This window comes from Dromiciops gliroides, chromosome 2, assembly GCF_019393635.1.
Source record: "Dromiciops gliroides isolate mDroGli1 chromosome 2, mDroGli1.pri, whole genome shotgun sequence".
Classification (NCBI taxonomy): Eukaryota; Metazoa; Chordata; class Mammalia; order Microbiotheria; family Microbiotheriidae; genus Dromiciops; species Dromiciops gliroides.
In genome coordinates this window covers 511,022,647-511,038,397 of record NC_057862.1, presented here as the reverse complement: position 1 = coordinate 511,038,397, position 15,751 = coordinate 511,022,647, and the positions used below count along the sequence as shown (strand labels likewise).

The following is a 15,751-nucleotide window of genomic DNA, read 5'->3' as shown; positions in this document are numbered from 1 at the left end:
TTGAATTTTATTTTATTTGATTCTTGCCAACACATTCCAGCAAGAACCTTTTGGCTCCTCACTCTAAACTCCATTGTATTAGCCATCCTTTTAAGTTTTATCTTATCTGTAAATCTGATGAACATACTATTTATGTCCTTATCCAAGTTAATGAGAAACACACACAAACATGTATCTTACATTATAAGGATAAGAAAAAAAAATGCCCAGAGTATGCTTGAGACTTTCTGATACTTTGACATTGAACATTTAACAACTACTTGTTGAATATAGGCATACAACTAGTTCTAAATCAATGTGATTATAAGATATAATCCATACCTCTCCATCTTCTCCATATAAGTAAACATCTTTTAGCAAACTATTTTTTATAAAATCTACATGCACTATTCCTAAAGAACTCCTCTCATCTGCTAGTTTAGTAATGTTATCAAAAAGGAAATGAGATAAATATGTCATTAATAATACTTGATGAGTGGGTAGATCCAAGATGACAGAGTAAAAGCTGTGACCCTTGGAGCTCCTGACAGGAAACATTCACATAACTTCAAAATAGTGCCATAAGACAATTCTTGGAGAAGCAGACCCCACAAATTTTAGGGAAAAGTAATAAGGACTATGAGGAGAAACTCCCTAATGATCATGACTCTGAAGGATAGAATGGTCTACAATCACAAATAGTGAGTCCTTCATTCCTGGAAATTTCCAAACTGGGCTTGAATGACCTTTTTCTCGAAGTGATTGGAGAGTTGAGTCAAATAATCTGAAAAGTTCAGTGACTTAAGAACCTGAACCCATTTAGGATTTAGTAGGAAAACATTTCCTTTCTTTCTTTCTTCTTCAATCACACTTTAGTTACTGCTGGAACTAAGAAGAATTGTCTATTAGTATAACCTAGAGTACAGTCACAGGATTGCTTCCTGAGTAGCATACTATATTCTGGATTCAGTATTAGCATTTAATTATTCACAGACCTTTGGTCATTAAAGAAGAGCAGATTTTCCCTTCAATTCACAATTCAGTTTAACTTATTCATATGCAATTTAGATTTAGAACACATTAAGATGACACCATGTATAATACATATATTTCAAAACTCATAAAAATTTCATGGCTAAAACTATAAGTTACTCTGAATTTATACCTAAAGACCCTTGGTAGAATTTAGTGCACTCATAGAGTCATATTGGCCACTCAACCTTTGTTTCTTGGAATTCTTCTTTTCAACAAATGATGATATTTTCTTTAGTATTGAGAATTTGAAAAACAGTTACTATAGGTGTTCAATAGGAAAAAATGGTGAATGACTGCAACACTGAGAGCAGAAAGTATATAATACCTGTCTGTGTTGAAATGACCTTTTGTGTGTATATACATACATACATACACACATACACACATACATACATACATATACATGTATACACACCCACTCAATATACATATATATGTATGTGTACACATACATATATGTGTATATATAAATGCCAATATACCACTCATAAATAATATATTTTATTTTTTTACTCAGAGAGCAAGTACTTGATAGAAGCACCAATAATTTCACAGAGTACATCTTCTGAATTTTATCAGTTTTGTTACTTTCAAAACTTTTGTGGGGAGGGCAAGAATTTGACTATTATGGAATATGTGAGGAATTCAACTTGTATATTTGTGTGTATCAGATTCAAAGTAACATAACAATTGTCTATTTTTTTTTCTTTCTAGAAGAGAGATTTAATCATTTTTGTTGAACAGTTTGTTTTACCTTTTCCCCCTCCAAAATAATTTTATAAGGGGATACTTCAAAACATAAAATACAAGTGTCTTCATGCAAATGAATAGACATATGACTAAAATCTGAATTGTGGATATGAAATTTTTAAAAATTACTCTATGAAATTTAAAAGATACACAATTACCATCAATGACCAATGACAAATTCATAGAGAATATTTGCCAGAAAGATGAAAGACCTGATCAAAATTTTTATAAATTAAAGGTCATAAATTTACTAATTTAAAGAGTCCTATGTACCCTTCCAGAGTCTATGTGTATTATTTTTTCTTTGAACAATAGTCTTTGGTTTCCCTTAGGAAAAAATAAATTAACTCCTGCCAATAAATGATATTTTGTAATAATTGCACAAGTATTTTATAATTTCATACCTTATGTAGCCAACAAGGACTATGGATCAGTCAATAGTGCCACATTCTAACCACTATAATCAAATCATAGCTTATATAAACTACAAATGATTATCCTCCAAAATAGAACTGTTAACAGAATTCTGATGACAGCTATTTCAGAGTACATTTCCAGCACAATAACTATACATTTTTAAATTCCAAACATATGATTATCTCTAGTCAGTAAGTGTATATATTGTATGTTACAGTTAATGACTAAATAAATTTTAATAGCCACAGTCAAAACGATTTAAAAATTCATGAATCACATGGAATGAAAGGATGACTAACAATGAGTTCTTGGGACAAAGCCAAGCCATCTCTTATCAACTCTGTACCCAAACTCCAGATCATTGAGCTTGTTGTCAATCAGTAGCAATATTCTAGGATATATTATAAAACAGATGGTTTGAGAGTATTCAGAACATGAAATGATAATCATGTGGAGTCTGTGCAATGTCCGTAAAAACAATACATGCCAAAGGAATATTATTTCATTTTTATATCAGATTCCTAAGTTATTAGAACAGGTGAGTTCAAAAGATAAGATTTATTTTGATTTTATTCATGATTTTAACAAAACTTCTCATAATATATTTGAGGAAAAAATGATGGAACTTGTATTTCATTATAATACAGGTAGTCAAATATTGATTAATGGAAAGATGCAAAAAGGAGGATGGTATCTAGCAGTTGAGGATGTGAAATTTTATCAATAACTCATATAAACATATTAATCATAAGAAACATAAGAATAAGACAATGTTATTTTAAATTATAATTTCTAAAACAGATTCAAGATATTAATATTAATATGGTTATATTAAGATATTATTAATAATATGGTAAATATTGTATATAGAAAGCATAGAGAGAAATATGTATCCATATGGTATGTTGTATATATACATGCCCATGCATATGTATGTATGAGAATTGCATGGTTTATATATTATATATCCCTAACATATATATACACAAATGCATATTTGAATACATATACATAGAGACAGAGTCAGATCAAGATAGACGAAAAAATATTGGCTCCCTTTCAAATGAGACTACAGTAAAGCAATGATGCCCATTTCCAACATGATATACAGATAATTAGAAATGCTAGCAATAACAATAATATATGAAAAAGATTATGAGAGAATAAAAATAAGCAAAGAGAAAACAATGCATTTCTTTTTCAAGTTCATATAGTATCTAAAGAATTCACCAAATAAAATGAATTCGCAACAATGAATAACAAGTTGCAAAATATAAAATCATATAATCAAAAGCTCTTTGTACCCCAGGAAGAGATAAAAAGAGAAAATTAAGTTAACATATTTATATAATGTATGAAATACTTGAGAGCCTACCTACCAAGATAAAGTGAAAATCTATAAAACCGTTTTGGTCCAAAAATACCTAACTAATTTGAGAAATTTTAATTTTTCATAGGCTGGCTGAACCAAGAAAATATAACTGACAATGCTAATTTGCTCATTCTGTGCTATGCAAAAAAAAGCTTTCTATTGTTTTATATAGATAAGCAATAAAGCAAAAATGAATGTGAAGGTACAAAATGTGAATAAGCTAAAGGGAATAAAAAAATCACTGAAGGTAATAACACAAGTAGTACCAGATCCTAATATATCTTAAAAAATAATAATTATCAAAACACATGATACTGCTTAAAAAAAAAAAAGAGATGCTAGTCTTTGGAAGAGATTAGGTCACAACAAAGAGAGAACAGTCACAGTACAAAAATGATTGATAAACAAAAAGATGCCACCTTCTAGGATAAGAATTCAGTATTCCAAAATTCCTGCTAGCAAAATTAGAAAGCAACCTGGTATGAATTAAGCATACAGTAAAATCTCACACCATTATGACAAATTAAGTTCCCAGTGGATACATATCTTAGATATAAAAGTTCACACAATAAACATATTAGAAGAGCAAGGAAGTAATTCATCTTTTGGATCAATGTATAGAGGAAGAATTCTTGACTAAAGAAATGGGAGAAAGAATCACACAAAAAATGGACAATTTTTATATTGCACAAAAGTAAACAGATTTAAAACAAGAAAATTAACTGTGAAAAACATTTGCAGGAAGTTTCTCTGATAAGTCTAATTTCTAAGATGAAGTACTAATGCAGATTCATAAGAATAAAAGCCATTCACAATTTATACATGGTGAAAAGATATGAAAAGGTAGTTCTCAAGAGAAGAAATGCAAGGTATAAAATGTCAAATGAAAAATATTCCAATGTATTAATAATTAAATAATTACTCATTTCAAAAATCTGAGGTTTTACCTTATATACATCAAGTCGGCAAAAATCACAAAAAAAAAATACACAATGACAAACATTGGAGGAGCTGCATGGAATTAGGCACATTAATCCTCTCTTGTCTGCATAAATTGGTACAGCTATTATGAAAAGCAATTTGTAAAGTGCTTCAACTGTCACACCATTTTATCAAGTATTATCATTCCAGACTGATACTTCTAAGAGAATAAGAAAAAATAAATAAAAGGACAAATACATAGAAAAATAGTGATAACAGTTGTTCTCTTTGTTTTTTCTGGTAGCAAAGAAAAGCAAACTAAATGAATCCCCATTCATTTGGTAATAACTGACCTAGTATACATGAAATGGAAAATTTTTGTGAGTTCAGAAATGATGAAAGACAATTTCAGAGAAAACTGGGAAAAATTGTTATCACCATGAAGAGTGCTTTAAGCAGTAGCGGGGGATGAATTTATACGATAACAACAATATTGTAAAAATAAACAAATTTTAAGACTTAAGAATTTTGATTAAAGCAATGACCAACTCTAATTCGAAAGGACTGATAATAAAGAATATTAGCCACTTCCTGAAATAGAAGCTATCAATTAAATACACAAAATGAGATTTTTTTCATATAGTAAATGTTAGAATTTGTTTTGCTTTACTATTTATAATTACATTGTTGTTGTTGTTGTTTAGAAAGAGAAAGGAGGGTTAAAATTAATGACTATATTAAAGAAATAAAGTTTAATTTTTAAAATAAACATAAAATATGAAGTTTGCATATGTAGCTGATATTTTGGATGACAGAATTCGGATCACGAAATATTTTAACAAGGTAGATAAATTGGGCTGGATTTAATGCAATAGAATTTAGTAGTGATAAATTTTCAGTCATACAATAGAGATCAAAGGACAAACTATACACATAGGATTGAGGAGACCTGATAACAGCAATTTACATGAAAAAGCAAAGAAAAACAAAACAATATGCTCTCAGTTTTATTTCACTACACAGAACTATTCAGTTAATGTGGAATTGCCTTTTCTATTCAAATCGTTTTATTTTTCAAATAGAATTCAAATAGTTTGTTTTGGCTAGTAATGTGTATGTAGTTCTTAATCCCTCCTTATTCTATCATTTGTGTAGTATGTCTCCTACTTAGAGTTTTGGGAAACTTTTTTTTTTTCTAACATTGGTCTATTTAACACCTTCTTTTGTAGCAGCTTGGCCAGACTACAAAAATCTCTCTAGGTGCTTTCTTCAAAGATATCTAAAATTGGCTAATCATGGAAGAATTGAATCATATAATGAGTTGTTATTCAGTTGTATGTGACTCTTCATGATCATAACATGCCAATTTTATCCATGGGATTTTCTTAATAAAGATACTGGAGTGGTTTGCTATTTCTTCCTTCACTAGATTAAGGCAAACAGAGGTTAAGTGACTTGTCCAGGGTCACACATAAAGTAAATTCTGAGACTCGGTTTTAACTCAGGTCTTTCTGACTCTAGGCCCAGTGTTCCATCCACTGAACCATCTAGCTGCATTCAATATAATGAATACCTATAACAAATGTGGATGTTTATTTAGCCTTGAGTAGAGAAAACTTAAGAAAGACAAAGCAGCTATCCTCAGATATTGATGGGGCTTTCAATGTGAAAAGGAAAATGAGCTATGTAGCTCCTGAGAGCAAAGGTAGGACCAAGGGGTAGAAGTTTCACTGGGAAAGATTTGAGCATACAGAAATGACAGTTTTCAAGCAATTAGATCTGTCTAAAACAGCAATGGTTCCTTGGGTAGAAGTCGTTATTATTACTGCAACTGGCAAAGCAGAGACCTGGTAAAGTGTTGTTAAGGAATTACTATACTGAGTCAGAAGTTGAAGTATACTATCTCTAAATTTCCTTCCAATTCTACAGTTTTATGATTCTTATTCAAAGTGATTTTTTTCTCCTGTATAACACACACACACAAACACACACACACATATATACATATATATACACACACAGAGACATATATATATATGTATATAAAATTATCCATATATGTGATTAAAGTGACAATTATTATGACTGCCTACCTGCTTAGCATTTGCTTTCAATCTTCAATGGTTTCAATCAGTCATTAGGCATCTTTTAAGCACTAGTTACTGCATGACAGTTACCCTGGTAGGCATTAGAGATGCAAATATGAAAGTTACATTTTCACTGCCTAAAAGACATTACAATTCCTTACTACAACTATGATTTTTAAGATGATGCCTACTAATATTTGACTACAACTATGGCTAAAACTACCATGATTCTACTACTATGATGATGATGATGATGATGAAGACAATGACTATTATTACTACTACTACTGTTACTACTACTTTGTGTGAAGTTTTAATAGATAAAAAGAGCACAGTGTATTGAGTGAATGGTATATAAATTAGAGATTGTAAAACATTAGCTTTAGTTGAAATAAAACAAGCCTTACAAATTCTACCTTACATAATCTTTGGTATCGTCAGCACATTTTTTTTGGTGAGGCAGTTGGGGTTAAGTGACTTGCCCAAGGTCACACAGCTAGTGAGTATTAAGTGTACGAAGCTGAATTTGAACTCAGGTCCTCCTGACTCCAGGACTGGTACTCCATCCACTGCTCTACCTAGCTGCCCCAGCACATATTTTTTTAAATCCAGATATCCAAGTGAACCATTTCTAGGTTCCTATCTTCATGCTGAGGAACTCAGGAGGAAGTGGGGGAGGGGTTTTAATGAGAAAAGTTATATCTATCCATTACATGATCTATTAATACCTCTTAATCTGTAGCCAGAAGTGCTCTCCTTTGACATAGATTTCTTACCTAGGGTTTGTCTACATTGCTTTTAATTCCATCCATGAAGGCTGTGGTATTAAGTTACTTATTCAATTTCATATGACTTAAGCCTTGGATATACCCCGAAAGGTTCTTGGTCATACCTCTGTTCTGAACACATAGCAACACATGAATCTAAAGTCTTGCAAATTAGAAATAGTGATGATTACTGTCTAGATTCTCTTTGTTCTCTAAGCCTCTTATCTAGGGAACAAGATGAGTGCTGGTTGGCTGTCCATTGTGGTGCTCCCAGTAAAAGTGACAGCTATTTCAATGAACATATTTTACTTCAATGATCTATCTATCTGGGCATAAAAGCACTAAGGACATAAGTCCAAGTGAGACAAAATTCTGGAATGCACATATAATGAATCTTCTTAAGTGGTCACTTGTTTTTGAATTAACAATTTGAAATTATATTTAAGTAAAATATGGTAATTGGTTCTAGTTTAATAGAAATGTATGAAGAAAATTCAAATAAATGCAACTACTTCATTGGAATCACTATTTTCAGTGATTCATAACTGTAAATCATATCATATCACCATCATCTTTCTTAAAGTATCAGAAAAAGCATCTGAGGAGTTGGGAACTTGAACTACCATGTCATCAACGAATATATGTTTACACCAAATCTTCTTATAAAAAAACTGTCCTATATTGTCAAAAAATTCCTGGAAATCATCTTAGAAGTGATTATCATAGGACTTCAAGATGTTTCCTTGGTGCTCATGTATAGGGACCACTTATCTAGATGGCATATTGTAAGAAGCTGTGTACAAAATCTGATATAGGTTCATCATTAACATTCATGTTCATGTTCACACCATTAGTGGGGAAGCTATACACTGTTCCTTCACAATAGTGCTATTCTTTTGAGTAAAAACATTTTGAAAGTGACTGACTTGTCTGTAATAAAATTGGTAGTCTTATACTAGACATCACACACATGCCAGTCAAACCTGAATGCTTTGGTCCAACCAGGAATGAATAATGTTCTTATAAATTATAGGGTGCCTCAACACTATTCTTCTTAAAATGTTCCTAATAGGGGCAGCTAGGGGGCGCAATAGATAGAGCACCAGCCCTGAATTCAGGAGGACCTGAGTTCAAATCCAGCCTCAGACACTTAACACTTACTAGCTGTGTGACACTGGGCAAGTCACTTAACCCCAATTGCCTCAAAAAACAAAAACAAAAACAAAAACAAAAAATGTTCCTAATAATCCTACTGTGCCTTTTGATTATTTTATTTTGCAAGAATCAGTTATGCAGAAGCTACCCTCCTTATAGACTCAGGGTTCCAAAGACCATGCCCTTACATTTTTGTTCAGAGACCATGTGACCTACACTTAGTTATTCCTCACAGAGCAAACAGAGAGAGAGAGAGAGAGAGAGAGAGAGAGAGAGAGAGAGAGAGAGAGAGAGAGAGAGCAAGCTTGGAGTTTTCTTGTAGCCTAACATAAAGATGGGCTTTCATGGGAGGAGGAGCAATGAAATAGATTATATTCTACTAGATTTATAGGGTTTTTTTGTCATCCAAATTTTGTAGCCTCAATTTAAATATTATTTTGACTATACCATAAGAGCTAGCAATCTTACAGTAATTGGTTCTTTTCTTATTCCTGTAAGAGGATAATACCATCTTGTTCCTATCTGTATACATTAACTAGCTGATTTTTCATTATTGAGAGAAAAAATGTTTATTTACTACTTATTACATATTAAGTATTGTAATAACTGCTATAGAAACAAATACAAAATATGCCATTGAAAAATTTACATTCTAATAGTAAGTGATAAGACTCATAGTAGAGTGATGCCTCAAGAAATTTTGGTTGGAACAATTCTAGGTATAATGATTTATTCTATAAGAGATTCATTTAAAATATCCTTTGCCAAAGGTAGAGAAGGGAGAGTAAGTAAAAATAACAGCAGAGCATATGGCAAAATGACATAAATGGATGTGGATGGCTAAATGGGATGTATAAAGTAGCCTGGTCAGGTGTGGTTTATATTTTGTCTTTGACCATTCTCTACATGTTCACAATTGTGTTTCTCAGCATACTTTCAACCCAGGGGAAAAAGATAGTTGAGTTTCTAAATATAGTAATAACAATTCAGGAAATATTTACTAAGTATCTACTATTTATCAAAATCTATAACTTATTTTCAAATAAAATAAAATATATATATATATATATATATATATACATCTATTTATTTTAATGTGTATTTTTCTTTTTGCAATGGTCTCTTAGTGGTACAATGTAGAGAGGACTAGATTTGGATTCAGGAAGAACTGAATTCAAATCTAGCCCCCAATGCATACCAGCTGAGTGTTTCTGAGCAAGTTACTTAACCTCTGTTTCCTTCAGTTTCCTCAATGGGGATAATAATGTCACCTACCTTGCAAGGTTGTTGTGAGGATCAAATGAGGTAGTATTTGTAAAATGGTTAATATAGTGCCTAGTATATAGTAGGCACTATATAATAGTTTATCACCTTCCCCTGGCTATTGGATCAAAAGTACTTTGAAGTTAGGAATTATATCATTCCTCAGTGCTTCTCCTGGACAGTGCCTTAAACATTTTTTTTAAGTTAGACCTGTGCTTTCAGTGATTGTTGGCTGTTCCCAGAGTGGAAACTCTTCCATTGATAGAATTCAGCATTTTATCCATAATTTACATTCCAGATAATTATCTGGAATACTGAGAGGTTAAGATCAACTCTTTGTCATATAACTAGGATGTGTCAGAAGCTGAACTGGAATGCAGGACTTTTTTCTAACCCTAAGAATATCTTGCTAACTTTTATACCATGCTTCCTCTGACCATGCCAATTTTTTTTTATGAGCATTAAGTGACTTGTCCAGGGTCACACAGCTAGTAATTTGAATTCAGGTCCTCCTGAATCCAAGGCCAGTGCTTTATCCACTGTGCCACCTAGCTGCCCCCAACCATGCAATTTTACCTTTTTTTAAAAAGAAATCTGTGATGTCATTGTTAGAGGAAAATTAAAGTGAGAAAAACTCCCTTTGTTAGCACAGAACAATTATTTTTCTTAAACTTATCATCTTAGAGAGTTGCCTAAGAGCATTGATGGGTTAAGTGAGTGGCATGTATCACATTGCAATTATGTGTCACTGGTAGCACTTGGACCCATGTCTCCTTGATTCTGGGGATGACTATCCACTAGGCATACAATTTTCTCCTTGAACTTATAAAATAATTCTATTATAGAAGAAACTAGTGAATTATTATCTTGTTTTCTTTTTTTTTTCTGTCAACACAGTGAGACCAGATAACCTGCAGGCCTAATTAGATGGGGTGTAAAAATTTTGTTTCTCGGGAAATAAACTGTATTCTCAGGAATAAAACTATATATGTTCTAAATTTTTTTAACCTTTCAACTTGATGATAAATGATACCTGAATCAGTTTTACTTGGGAAAGTACAGTCAAATTTACCTTAGAGTTAATTACTTAGAAGTAAGCTATAAGACTAGAGGTGGAAGGTAGAAGAAAGGTTCAGAATAGTTCCTCATTGATAACACAGTGAACTAGGAAGAAAACATAATCCTTTAATTTGTTTATTTCTACAATAATAGTGCACAAAATGGCTTTGTTATATCAATTAGCTCCAGATCCTTGACTATTTACCTCAAAGAAATGACCTAAGGGAAGAAAGTCTTGGAATAAGTAGAAAGGGAAATCTGCTTTATTAATGGGAAATACCCAAACCAGCTTTTTCATTTTACAGTTTGCTGCTAACAAGAAAAGTACCAGTTACTTATCATCCTGGCATTTCATCCTCTTTTGATTAGAGGTGGGAAAAATTGAAATAAAAGTGAATACTTTTTTTAAGAGGCAAGTTGAATTGTAAAGGTAGAGAAATCAAGATGAAATATGATCTTAAAAAACACAATTCTGTTAAATTCCTTAACAGTCACTTTATACTTTTCACCTTTACAATTTTTGGAGAATTCATTAATTCTCAAAAATGCCCTGATCACCAGGGAAGATGAAAAACAATTATAATGAGAACTTCAACATATTATCAGCCCCTTATCATGGGAAGATGCATTACTTGATCCTTTTGTACATTTAAACTTTTCCAGTAACTGCACAGAAGAGGTAAAACTGTTCTCTTAGCAGAGTCTTCCTGCCCAGCGCCCCATTTAGAATGCTAGAAATTCCCAATACATTTGTGGTAATTAGACACACATTTTCCAAAGCTTCATGATTTTAATATAAATGTGTTGAGCAGAAACTAAATTAAGCATTTTAAATATATACAGAGATGCATTTTAATTGCAGTGGGAATGATGAGTTTTCAATTTTATGCTGAGACATTTCAATAGCTCTTAGATTACTTCTACTGTGGAGTTAGTTATGCTATTGGAGGCTAATATTTTCTCTGTGGTATAGCTCAAGAGAAGATGTGGGATAATCACTCACCTACCCCAAAGGAACATCAAAATATGATGCATCTTTATAGGATTTCATCTAGTCACCTCTCTTGGGTGACATCTGCAGCCAATTCATCTTATTTTGAAAATATGCTATCAGTTGGCTATATGCTATTCTCCACTGGTTCATCTAACCTAGGCCAATAATTTCCCTTCCATCAACAGCCTCTGTGAACTCAAATTAATGCACAGTGTATGTCTCCCACCTTATTTCAGGGAAGTTGCTATTTTGGGATGATTTATAGACCCATGTATTATATTGGATGAAAGTGAAATTAAAGAACATCTGATGAACACCTTCATTTTACAATTATGGAAATGTCTCATTGTGGTAAAATGACTAAGAGGATTACTAGTAGAGTTGGAGTTAGAACCCTGGTGTCTTGATTCATAATCCATTATACTTTCTGCTATATAAAACAGTTCATTTGCTACATAAACAATTAGAAAGAATATGTGCATGTAAATGAATTTTGTATTATTTATTTGAACTAGTAGTTCATAAAATTCAACTTTTTTTCTTTCCAAATACTTAAAGGCATAGAAGGGGAAAAAAAAACTATTATTTTTACTAAAGACCTCCCAGTGTTTTAAATTATAGAAATATAGAATAACAAAATCTCTTAAGAAGAAGAGCAAGCAAGGGTCACCTACTCTAAATCATAGCTGTACAGGAATCCCCTCTTAATGATCTTTAAGTGATTCCTCCTTGTTGTTCTGGATCCAACCTACAGCAGTTCTCTTTGTTAATTCCTTCCTTTTTTGAAGGACCAGATTATTTTAAAATCATGAATATCTCAATGGTTTTTGGACAGAAATAGAGGCCTAGAACATATCTGGATAGGACAAGACTATCTCTCCACAACGTCATCCATATACACACCAAGGAGCCTTATCTAAGCTACCACTCTCACAAATGTGTCTCAGATTCTGAAGAAATGCTATAGGGTCCTGAGTTACCTCCTAAGGAGTCAGGGGGAGATTCTCTAATACCATCAGCTAGAGTCACCACTAGTGTGCTTCTTCTCTACATTTTCTAAACTGTGAAATTAATCAGTCAAGGATCATTTAGTCAGCCTGCCTTTAGAAGTTTTTAGAAAGGTTTTTCAGTTGGCAGCAGCTGCTCCCGCTGGCAGCTCTGAACCCGGGTCCAGGATGGGGCAGCGACAGCTGAGGGGGCCGCCATACTTCCAGGCCTTGATCACCCTGGTGGGGGCCTTGGGGCTTCAACGACCACTCTGCAAGCACCAACAGCGCGGAGGAGCCAGCAGACCTGCGGGATGATGGAGCTCCCCAAAAGGATGATTCTGAAGTATTTTCTGGGAAAGATTTCAGTTTTGAAGATTACTGCATAGCCAAAGCTGTTACTGGCTCTTGTCGGGCAGCCTTCCAATGGTGGTGCTTTGACCTTAAGAACAAAACTTGTGCTCATTTCATCTATGGAGGGTGTCAAGGAAATAAAAATAGCTATCTGACCCAAGAAGACTGCATGACGAAATGTTCTGGCAAGCATACTCATAAATCATCTCATCCTGTCATGCCACATTCCACCAAAATTGTGGCCTTGGAGATGCTGCTGGCAGTAATGGCAACCCTTCTTCTGGAAGTGATGGTGGTGATTTGATCAAGATAGCCTGGAAGCACCAGGCAAGTGCCTTCAACAAAATGTGGAGCCCGATCAATGACAAGGAGTACCTGGTGAAAAGCACCAACACCCTCTGAGAAAGCCAGGATCCCCCATCCCGTGGCCAGTGGCAGCCTTGTCATCGTTCTGTTTGGCTGCCACAAGGACCCAAAAGTCCCCAATGAAGCATAAATAGGAGAAATTGTTCGGTAAGGGGAAGAAAGGCCATGCTCTTGGTGTTTTTATTTCCTCAGTTTTTTAAGTGTGAATGATTTGTGTATGACTTTTTTTTTTTTTAATTCCAAGGGGCAAGTAACCATACTTCCTAGTTTGGTTGAGGGTGAGGGTGGGGGGTTGGGAAGAGGGCCTTTTTGTTTAGAAATATTTTTTAAAGAAACCAAAGCAGAGATTTTTACTTTAGGATTCAGAAAGGGGGTAGAGGAAGAAATGTGAAAGATTAATAAAAGTATCTTCTCTTTAAAAATAAAAATTAAAAAAAAAAGGTTTTTCAAGATGGCTGTTGTTGTTCAGTCATGTCAGTTGTGTCTGACTATTTCTGACCTGATATGGGGTTTTATTAGCAAATATACTAGAGTGGTTTGCTATTATTTTCCCTCTAGCTCTTTTTATAGATGTGGAAACTGAGGCAAAAAGGGTTTAGTGACTTAACAAGGGTCACACAACTAGTTAAGTGTCTGAGGCTGGATTTGATGTCATATTTTCCTGACTCCAGGCCTGGTTCTCTATCCAGAGCACCACATAGTTGCCCTCATTTCAAGGTGGTACAATAAAAAACAATGGTACAACCACCCTCAACCCCTCCCCAAATCTGTAACACATAACTATATAGATTCAAGGGAAAAAGTATTTTCAAACTTAGAGAGCACATATAGCAAAAAAGGTAACTCACAGCTGCTAATTGTTATAAGTCCTTTTCTCCTATTTCTGGGGTATTAAAGAAGGTCACTTTTGGCATGATGTACTTTGCTGGATTCCTAAGGATTTATGTCCAATGAGTCTTTGGCTGTCAATAACATCACTGCTATCAGCTGATCTGGTAACCTTTGCTGAATGATTCCAGTATCATTCCAATATTTTTTTTTCTGTTTATTCAAACTTTATCTTAGTTGTCTTTCCCAAGATTTCTACAATAACCCCTACACCCATGACAATATCAGTTCTTTTTCTCCCTACATTTTCTAGCCAAATTTTCACCCTATATTTTCTCCCTACATTAATCCTCACTACAATTATTGTTCAGTTGTTCAGGAATGTCTTATTGTTTGTGACTCCACAGACCATAGCACACCAGACTTGTCTTCCACAATCTCCCAGTGTTTCTAAGATCATGTTTGTTGCTTCCAGGACATTAACCATTCAATCCTATCATCCTCTTCTATTTTTGCCTTCAATCTATTCCAACACCAGAGTCTTTTCCAATGAGTCCTGTTTTCTCATTATGTAACCAAAGTATGTAAACTTCATTTTCAGTATTTGTTCTTCCAATAAATAGCCTGAACTAATTTATTTAAGTATTAACTAACCAGATCTCCTTGCTGCTCAAAGGACTTTCAGAAGTCTTCTCCAGGACCACAATCCAAAAGCGTCAATTCTATGACACTCCACTTTCCTTATACTTCATGTCTAACAGGCATATATTGTTAATGGAAAAAAAGATGTCTTTGACCACATTAACCCTTGTTGGCAAGGTGATGTCTCTGCTTTTTAGCATGTTGTCATAATTTGCCATAGTTTTCCTTCTAAGCAGCAAGCATTTGTTTGTTTGTTTTTTTAATTATTATTTCATGGCTTTAGTTACCATCTACAGTGATCCTTGAGCACAAGAATATAAATTCTGAAATTAATTGCATTTCTTCTTCTTCTATTTGCCAGGAAACTGGTGGGTCCAGTTGCTATGACCTTAGGGGGGTTTTTTAATCTTTGTTTGCTTGTTTTGTTAAGCTTCAAGTTAGTTTTTACATTCTCCTCTTTTATTCTCATCAAGAGGGGTATCATCAGAATATCACCTGCATATCTAGTTTTACTTATGGCTTTTTTTGCCCTGGAAATCATAATTCTGTCTTTTGATTCATCCAGTCTGGCATTTTGCATGATGTACTTTGCATATAAATTAAATAAATAAGGTGATAATATACAACCTTGTCAAAGTTCTTTCTCAATTTGAAACCAACAGATTATTCTATGTTCAGTTCTCAACTTTACTTTTTGACCCACAAATAGGTTACTGAGGAGACAAGTAAAATGAGGATTTGCCACATTTTGTTTTGATCTACACAGTCAAAGGCTT

General features: G+C 33.5%; 1 pseudogene; it reads left to right on the top strand.

The window, feature by feature from the left end:
* Positions 1-12,974: 12,974 nt before the first annotated feature.
* On the top strand, positions 12,975-13,541 carry LOC122740240 (annotated as a pseudogene).
* Positions 13,542-15,751: the final 2,210 nt, after the last annotated feature.